Source organism: Pipistrellus hanaki (genome assembly GCF_964339955.1).
Source record: "Pipistrellus hanaki genome assembly, chromosome: 17".
Lineage (NCBI taxonomy): Eukaryota > Metazoa > Chordata > Mammalia > Chiroptera > Vespertilionidae > Pipistrellus > Pipistrellus hanaki.
The window spans coordinates 16,137,250-16,144,714 of record NC_140519.1 but is presented as its reverse complement, the minus strand read 5'-3'; positions in this window follow the sequence as shown (position 1 = coordinate 16,144,714).

Genomic DNA, 7,465 nt, shown 5'->3' with positions numbered 1-7,465 from the left:
TTTCAGTCTAGCGGTGGGGAATCTTCAAATAAGATTTTAAAAAGTAGAACATGTTAAACCAAGATGGGGGTCCCAGAGAAAAATAAAGCAAGGGAATAGGGACAGTTTTGGGAAGTTGCATTTGCCTGAAGACCTCAAGGAGGCGAGGGAGCAAGCCACTTGGATATCATCTATAAAAATATTACTGTAAGTACCTACTTTAGCAACTGAATAGATGATTCAAGGAAAGTGCTCAGTAGAGGGTTAGGGCTCTATAAGTATTAGCTACTAGAGGCCTGGTGCACAAAATTCGTGTGTGTGTGTGTTGTCCCTCAGCCCAGCCTGCACCTTCTCCAATCTGGGACATCCCTCTCACAATCCAGGACTGCTGGATCCCAACTGCTCACCTGCCTGCCTTCCTGATTGCCCCTAACTGCTTCTGCCTGCCAGCCTGATCATCCTCTAACCACTCCCCTGCCAGCATAATGCCTAGCTGCTCTCCCCTTCCAGCCTGTTTGCCCCTAACTTCCCTCCTCTGCTGGCCTGATCGCCTCTAATTGCCCTCCCCTGCAGGCTTGACCACCCCCAACTGCCCTCCCTTGCAGGCCTGGTTCCCTCCCAACTGTCCTCCCCTGCTGGCCTGATCGCCCACAACTGCCCTCCCCTGCTGGCCTGATCCATCCTCCCCTGCTTGCCATCTTGTGGTGGCCATCTTGTGTCCACATGGGGTCAGCCATCTTTGACCAAATGGGGGCAGCCATTTTGTATGTTGGAGTGACGGTCAATTTGCATATTACTCTTTTATTAGATGGGATGAGTGTTCCTCCTTTTTGGTCAAATAATTACTGGCTTCACTCACTTCCAAATGGCCTTCCAGTTTTTACATTAGAATGATGCTTCAAATAAGCTCAAAGATTTTGGTGGTTTCCCCCATGACTCGCCCATGATGAGTTGGCCCCTGCTTACTCATACAGGCTCAAACCCTGCCTGCATAGGCCCCAATCTCCTAGTACCAGCCTTACTGACTTCACACTGTACGCTCTATAGCATGCCCTCTCCCCTGGCTATGTGTCTACTGCTTCTGTCCAGAATGTTCTCTCCTCTTCCCCCCAGGACACTCCTATCATTCCTCTAAATCTCATTCATGTGTGACTTCTTTGAAGGCTTCACCGACTTACTATCTCTTATAATTCAATTATACATTTTAATAGCTTTGAGATATAATTTATATCACACAGGTGCACAATTTGATGGTTTTTAGTGTATTTCAAAGTTGTGCAGCCATCACAATAATCTAACTTTAGAAAGTTTTTATTATCCCCAAAGGAAAGAGTCTTTATTCTTGAAACTCATGTGCCTGGAATGAAAGACAGATAATAGACAATCACTGACGTGATGGTGTTTTCAAGACTTGCTTGGTGAAGGGTGCAATGGAAGGGTTCTAGGTCATTTGGAAGTCAATTATTCCATTGAAGTTGAGTTCTTGAGCTGAAACTGACTTTTTTGTATCTTAAAATTTAATTATTTTCCACTCTTTTGTGAGAAAATGCCCCCACTGGTCTTCGAGCAGCATAAACCTACCGTACGCTGGACAGCACTAGGACCTGAGGTGGTCATTTGTATTTGGTGAGACAGAGGATGTGCAGTTGTCTAATTGGGTTTCGCAGGAAACAGATGCCAAAATAGACTTAGAATCATAAGAGATTTATGGACAATAACATTTGTGAAACATAAAGGGAAGAGGAGTCAGCAGGGAAAGCCTTTAGGTTTTAGCACAGGTCTGACATCCATGAAAGGAAGGAAGGAGGACTGGGCAGGAAGACCTTCAGACTGAGTAGCAAAGTTTTGGCCGGCTCAGGGGAGGGGCAGGGCTCCAGAACCCTGGGCAGAAATGGTGAGCCTTTGTACCACTGATGTGCTGGCTCAGGCACTGCAAGCTCCTACCCTGCATGCTTAGCTTCTTCCAGAGAAGGTTGCAGCTTCCGTTAGCTCTCTGTTGGGCTCTGGTAACCACTCTTTTGTTTGGGAACAGTCTGTTCTTTTTGCAGCAAGGATCTTCATGTGGCAGGAAGAGCTCGGGTATGGGTAACTGGCCCATGAGCTCTGTACAGGTTCTACACGGCATCTTGGGAGCTTTATTTACCTGGATGTGCTTAATGACCAGAGAGTCTACATCTACACCCTTACATTCAGCATAATTCTCTGCATTTTTAAGCATGGGCAGCAAAAATTCAGCACTCTTTTTTGGGCCACTGACCCCGCGTCCAGCCCCACTGTTTGGCCTGGGCACACCTACCATCTCCACCGCTGTAATGACAGACGGGCACATGATGCTTCTGTAAAGTGACATCCTTTAGATAACCGGTGGCTTTTTGGATATGCATACCCTTGATGGCCTGGGTAGCTTCATGGGTGTTTGTAAAGTGAACGTGAATATTTGAACCTCTTGACTTGCATGTGTGTGGAGTTTTCTGGGTCAAGTGAATAGCAAACCATTTTCAGAGGTCGCCTCAGACCACTTACAGGAAGAGTGGGACTCTATTTCTTTATCCCTCTTGTTGCTTTCCTTGTTTCAGTTTGGTGTCATTTCCCCCTATTGTAAATAGATGTTATTTACATGGCAGAGAATATAGTCACTTGAAGCTCTATCAGAACAATACCAAGGAAAGACTTAGACTAGGCTGGCTCGGTTGCTCGATCATTTCCAGGTCAGCTTTTGTGGCCCACTTTGGTCACATGCTTTTTCCTATGGATAGGGTGAGTCTATTACCAGAAGTTGTGGAGGAAGGGGTTTGGGGCAAATAAGAACATGAACCATCTGGTAGAAAGGTTCTGGATGTAGAGGAATAGCAAGAGGTGGTTAGATTAGAGGAGAAAAATAAATCAACAGTAGCATGAACACAAGCGAATGAGAATAATAGATGGGTGGAGTGACTTGTAGTCGAGGCAACGACCAAGAGCTGTGGAGACATATGATGGGGGGGAGGATATCTGAAATAACCTCAGCAGACACGGAGGGAGGAAGAGGTCTTAGTTTGAATTTGTTATGCTTCCAAGAGGGCCCTAAAATGGGTCAGCATTTCCTGGGGGTTGGCACATGCTGGACACAGCAGCTTTTTTGGGGATGCTTCAAAAGGCAGCTGGGTACTCACAGCTGGCAGGAAGCACGCAGTACATCACTTACACCTGAGGAGAATGAATCATTCTTTTTGCATCATTCTGTGCAAAATGCTTTCGTAAATGGATTCTATAATTAGAAGGTCTTATGCCTCAGGGAATTTGTAACTGGTTGAACTGAGCTGATATCTTGTAGCCATCAAAAAATGATGGATGGCTCATTGCCTAGTAGAACCAAGGTCTTGGGGTGGTGGCCAAAGATTCTTTGGAGCTTTTTTTTTCTTGATTGCATCAGCCTAAGACAAAGCTTACAGCACAAATGAAGACAGCTAAAATGGAGACAATTCTTTGCAATCCCCCAGGCACTGTTGATATATATTAGTAATTTTAACCTTATATTAACCTGGAACATAATGTTATCCCTATTTCAAATAAGGAAACAGAGGCTCTGTAAAATAACATGTTTAGGATTTTACAACTATTGAATTTTAACTCCCAGGTGAATAATGTGAATTTTATCTTATAAAGTGATGGAAAGAATTTACTAAAGAATAAAGATGGTATTTTTTGGAGCTTAAATGGTAGAAGCCCAAGTACCATCATAGAAGGATATGTGAATATATTGTTAACAACAATGACAAAATAAGAGCAACTAGTATTTACTGGGTGCAAAGGGTTGTACTAAACACTATGAACATTTAATACTCATAACAACAAATTGAATTACTATCATTTCTTTTCTTCCGGGGAGGAATATATATTACTAAACTGTTGCTATCACCACTACCATGACAAATGGGAACAGGAACAGACCATGTACACAAAATTCAATTATTAGTTTATTTTAATTGGGGAAATGAGCACTAGTTCAGGGAAGGAAAGAGAAAGGGATAAGTCCCCGAGACTAAGACAAATGATAGCCTTTGTCCCTGTGAAGCAAGCCACTCACATTTCCTAAACAATTTACCAGTTCTTCTGAGCATCACTCATATCCACCAGCATTTTCTTTGGTTGTCAAATTGAATCCACATCCTCAAACTATAGTGTAAATACCGCTCTGCTAAGTGGAGTAGGGATTAAAAGAAATAAGAGCGATTAAGGACCAATGCTGGTTGGGGCATGGGATAATGGTGATGCTATTTATCCAAATGATGAGCTGGGAAGGATGGTAATTAGGAATATAACACTGTGGAATAAGAAAAGAGTTTGGTTTTAGATGTATTGACTTTCTTCACATTGATGTCTGGACTTTGGGAGACAGCCAAATGAAGAATTCCTGCAGATAGAAAAATATTTAGGCCTGGGGTTTTGGTGAATGGTTCCAGATCAAGCACACATCTGGAAATTATTCAGCATGGTGGTAATGGTTAACACCACTAACATGGGTTAGATCTTTGAGGTGGTGAATAACAAGGAAGGAGATCAGTGTATTCAGTCTTGGGGGTTCCAACAGCAAAGGGAATAAAGGGGGACCAAGAACTTATGTGTATGACACTTAATAGCAATCATTTTCAGTGTGCTTTTCAAGCAATAATTTCCATGAAGTCTCCATAAGATCTGAATGATGAGACTTTTCTGCTCACAATATCCTTTCGCTCTGTAATCCTAATAACTGATTTATTTTAGGTTTAAATGCTATTGCATGAAATGTGATGGTCCAAAGGATAATTATTCCTTTGAAGTTGAAATTCATTAAAAACATACTAAATGAGACAAGTAATAAAATGGGAAAGAAAAAGGAGAATAATTATATTAAAGAACTGAATTCCAAGAAAAAATTTTTGCAAGACTAGCTTCTAGGAAGCCAAGCAAAAAGTGAACATGGTGAATTAACTAGTTCCACGTAGGGATTTTAAAACAGGATAATTATCACTCTCACACGGATCCTCCCTAACCTGGAGGTTCTGATGAATGAGTCTTGTATGAGGTCTGGTAAGTAGTGTGTGTTTTGAAAGTTCTTCAAGTGATTCTGAGAATTAGTCCAATCTGACAAGCACTGGTCTAACAAAGGAAACATCTTGACCAGTTCACAGGACAGAAAAAGTTTAGTTCTAGCTCTTAAATCTGAGGTTTCGTGCCATGGTCACTGACCATCGAATACCAAGACAGAGCTGTCCTCAATAGCATTAAGAAAAAACAGGGAGAGGTTTTAGATGTACATACCTCATTCTAACCTGGGATAAAAAAAACCCAACACAATACTAATTATAGCTGATGTAGGAAAAGAATCGATGGAAAAATTACATTCCTTGGTCTTCTTCAGACATTCTGATTCAGTAAATCTGGGTGGGAAACAGAAATTTGCATTTGTAACAAGTGCCATAAAAGTGGTCCCAGACCACATTTCTGCTCTGAGAGAATGAGTGGTTGGCAGTATTTTTCAGTTTCAGATTTAGATATAAAATCTTGAGATACCACACTTGTGGTAGGCATTTTTTAAAAAATGAAGCAGGAAAAGGAAGCATGACAATCTATTTCCACAAAGTAGGCTGGGAGAACTGTGGTGTAAGACAGAGAACTTCTTCTAGTGAAAAATTTTCTTCATAAAGCATAGGTTGCATCACATGCCAAGAGAATAGATGTTAGTCTTAAGAGGAAAAAATTGATACTCAATGGATTCAAATCTTAAAGAATCATGGTGAAAAAACTTGGGAAAACTAAACGACTAGTATCATTCTCTTAGGGATTAAAATTTTTTTTTTTTTTTATTGATTTTGAGAAAGACAGGTAGATAGGAACATCAATGAGAGTGAGAGACATCAGCTTCCTGCACACTCCCTACTAGGGATTGAGCTCGAAACCCTGGCATGTGTCCTGACTAGGAATGAAACCCAGGGTTAATGCTTAACCACTGAGCAATACCAGCTGGGCTAGTAGGGATTCATTTTACTCCTAACACTTAAGTATCAAAAATACCATGATATTAATATAACCATGTACAAAACAGGGTCATGTATTTGTACCCTGAATTGCTCCAATCTAACATATTTGGAAACCTCTGATTCATAGCAACACATGTTTTTCCAGACTGGTCTTCATTTTAAGTATATCAGGAAAAAAAGTTATTTTTCTTCTAGGTGTACTTCTTAAGTTCTTCATGGTCATTTACCACCTCAAACTTCTTAAAAACATTAGTAAAAATAGGTGTGAGACAATCTGTCATAAAAGTGTCAGCTATCTGCAGAATTTGAAGTGGGTCACTTGACCAACCATAGAGAAAAAACGGTGGTGGCCGAAGACTCTAATAGTGGCCTAGTCTTCCCTCTTGTCTTTATATTGGTTAGTTACTAACTCCTAAATTCAGCTGAGATCTCAACAAGATAAGTAAACTATGATAGATCTTTAATACTCTACCATTTTGTGACTGGAAAATGAGGTTGGGATCTACCATAGAGCTATTTGCTAGATACAGTAGTAACCTTGGGTCTAATACTCTTTAGATCGTTACTACATTAAGACTTTACATGTCACAAAAGTCTCGAGTTCACCTTAATTCTCCAGGTCCTTCAATCCAGATACTAGGTACAGGACTTCCTCTTAAGAGAATATTTTATGCTTGAGAATTGTTTCCATTAAGAAATATGAACTTAAAGATTCTTATCCTTAGGTCTAAGAGACATTTAAATAAACAAGAGAGTGCAGGCTTGGCTGAGGGACATTCTCCCCCCCGCCCCCCATGTATGAATTTCATGCACCAGGCCTCGTTTCATATGCTGGCCTGATCGCCCAAAACTGCCCTTCCCTGCTGGCCATGTTTGTAATGACGTTGTGCGAGGGTGTTGTACAACCTCGCTTTTATTATATAGGATTTCTTAATGTTATTGACTTTACATTATCATAGGTGATCTGATATTCTCAACCTCCTACTTCCTTTCCTCTATTAGAACACAATTTTTAGTCAGTGTTTACATTATTACTTATGTAAAAAGTCAGAAGCAGATAGTATTTCATAATAATCTCCTTCATTGGATTGCTTTTATTTTTTGGAATCAACATTTGCCTCATTTTTTTCACCAGTATAATTTTCTATTAACTGATCATTGTTTCAATTGCTCAGCTAGAGCTGTTGTATGACTGCCAGCATTGCCATTCCCCGAGGCTCAAACATACAGGTAATCTCAGTTCTGTTCCCACACTGGAGATCTCTGGCTGAAGCCCCACTTCCTCTTTCCCATAACCGGGGCAGGCTTTGGGCACACCTTTGTCTCAGAATTTCCATTGGACACTTTCCTGTTGGATTTACTACTTTAATAATGTGCCTTCCTTTTTCTTATTTATCTGGAGTCCATTATCCATAAATTTCCTAAAGAGAAAATAGGGGCAAAAGACTGTTAATGTTGAGTTTTTCTGCTCCAACAATGCCTGGAAA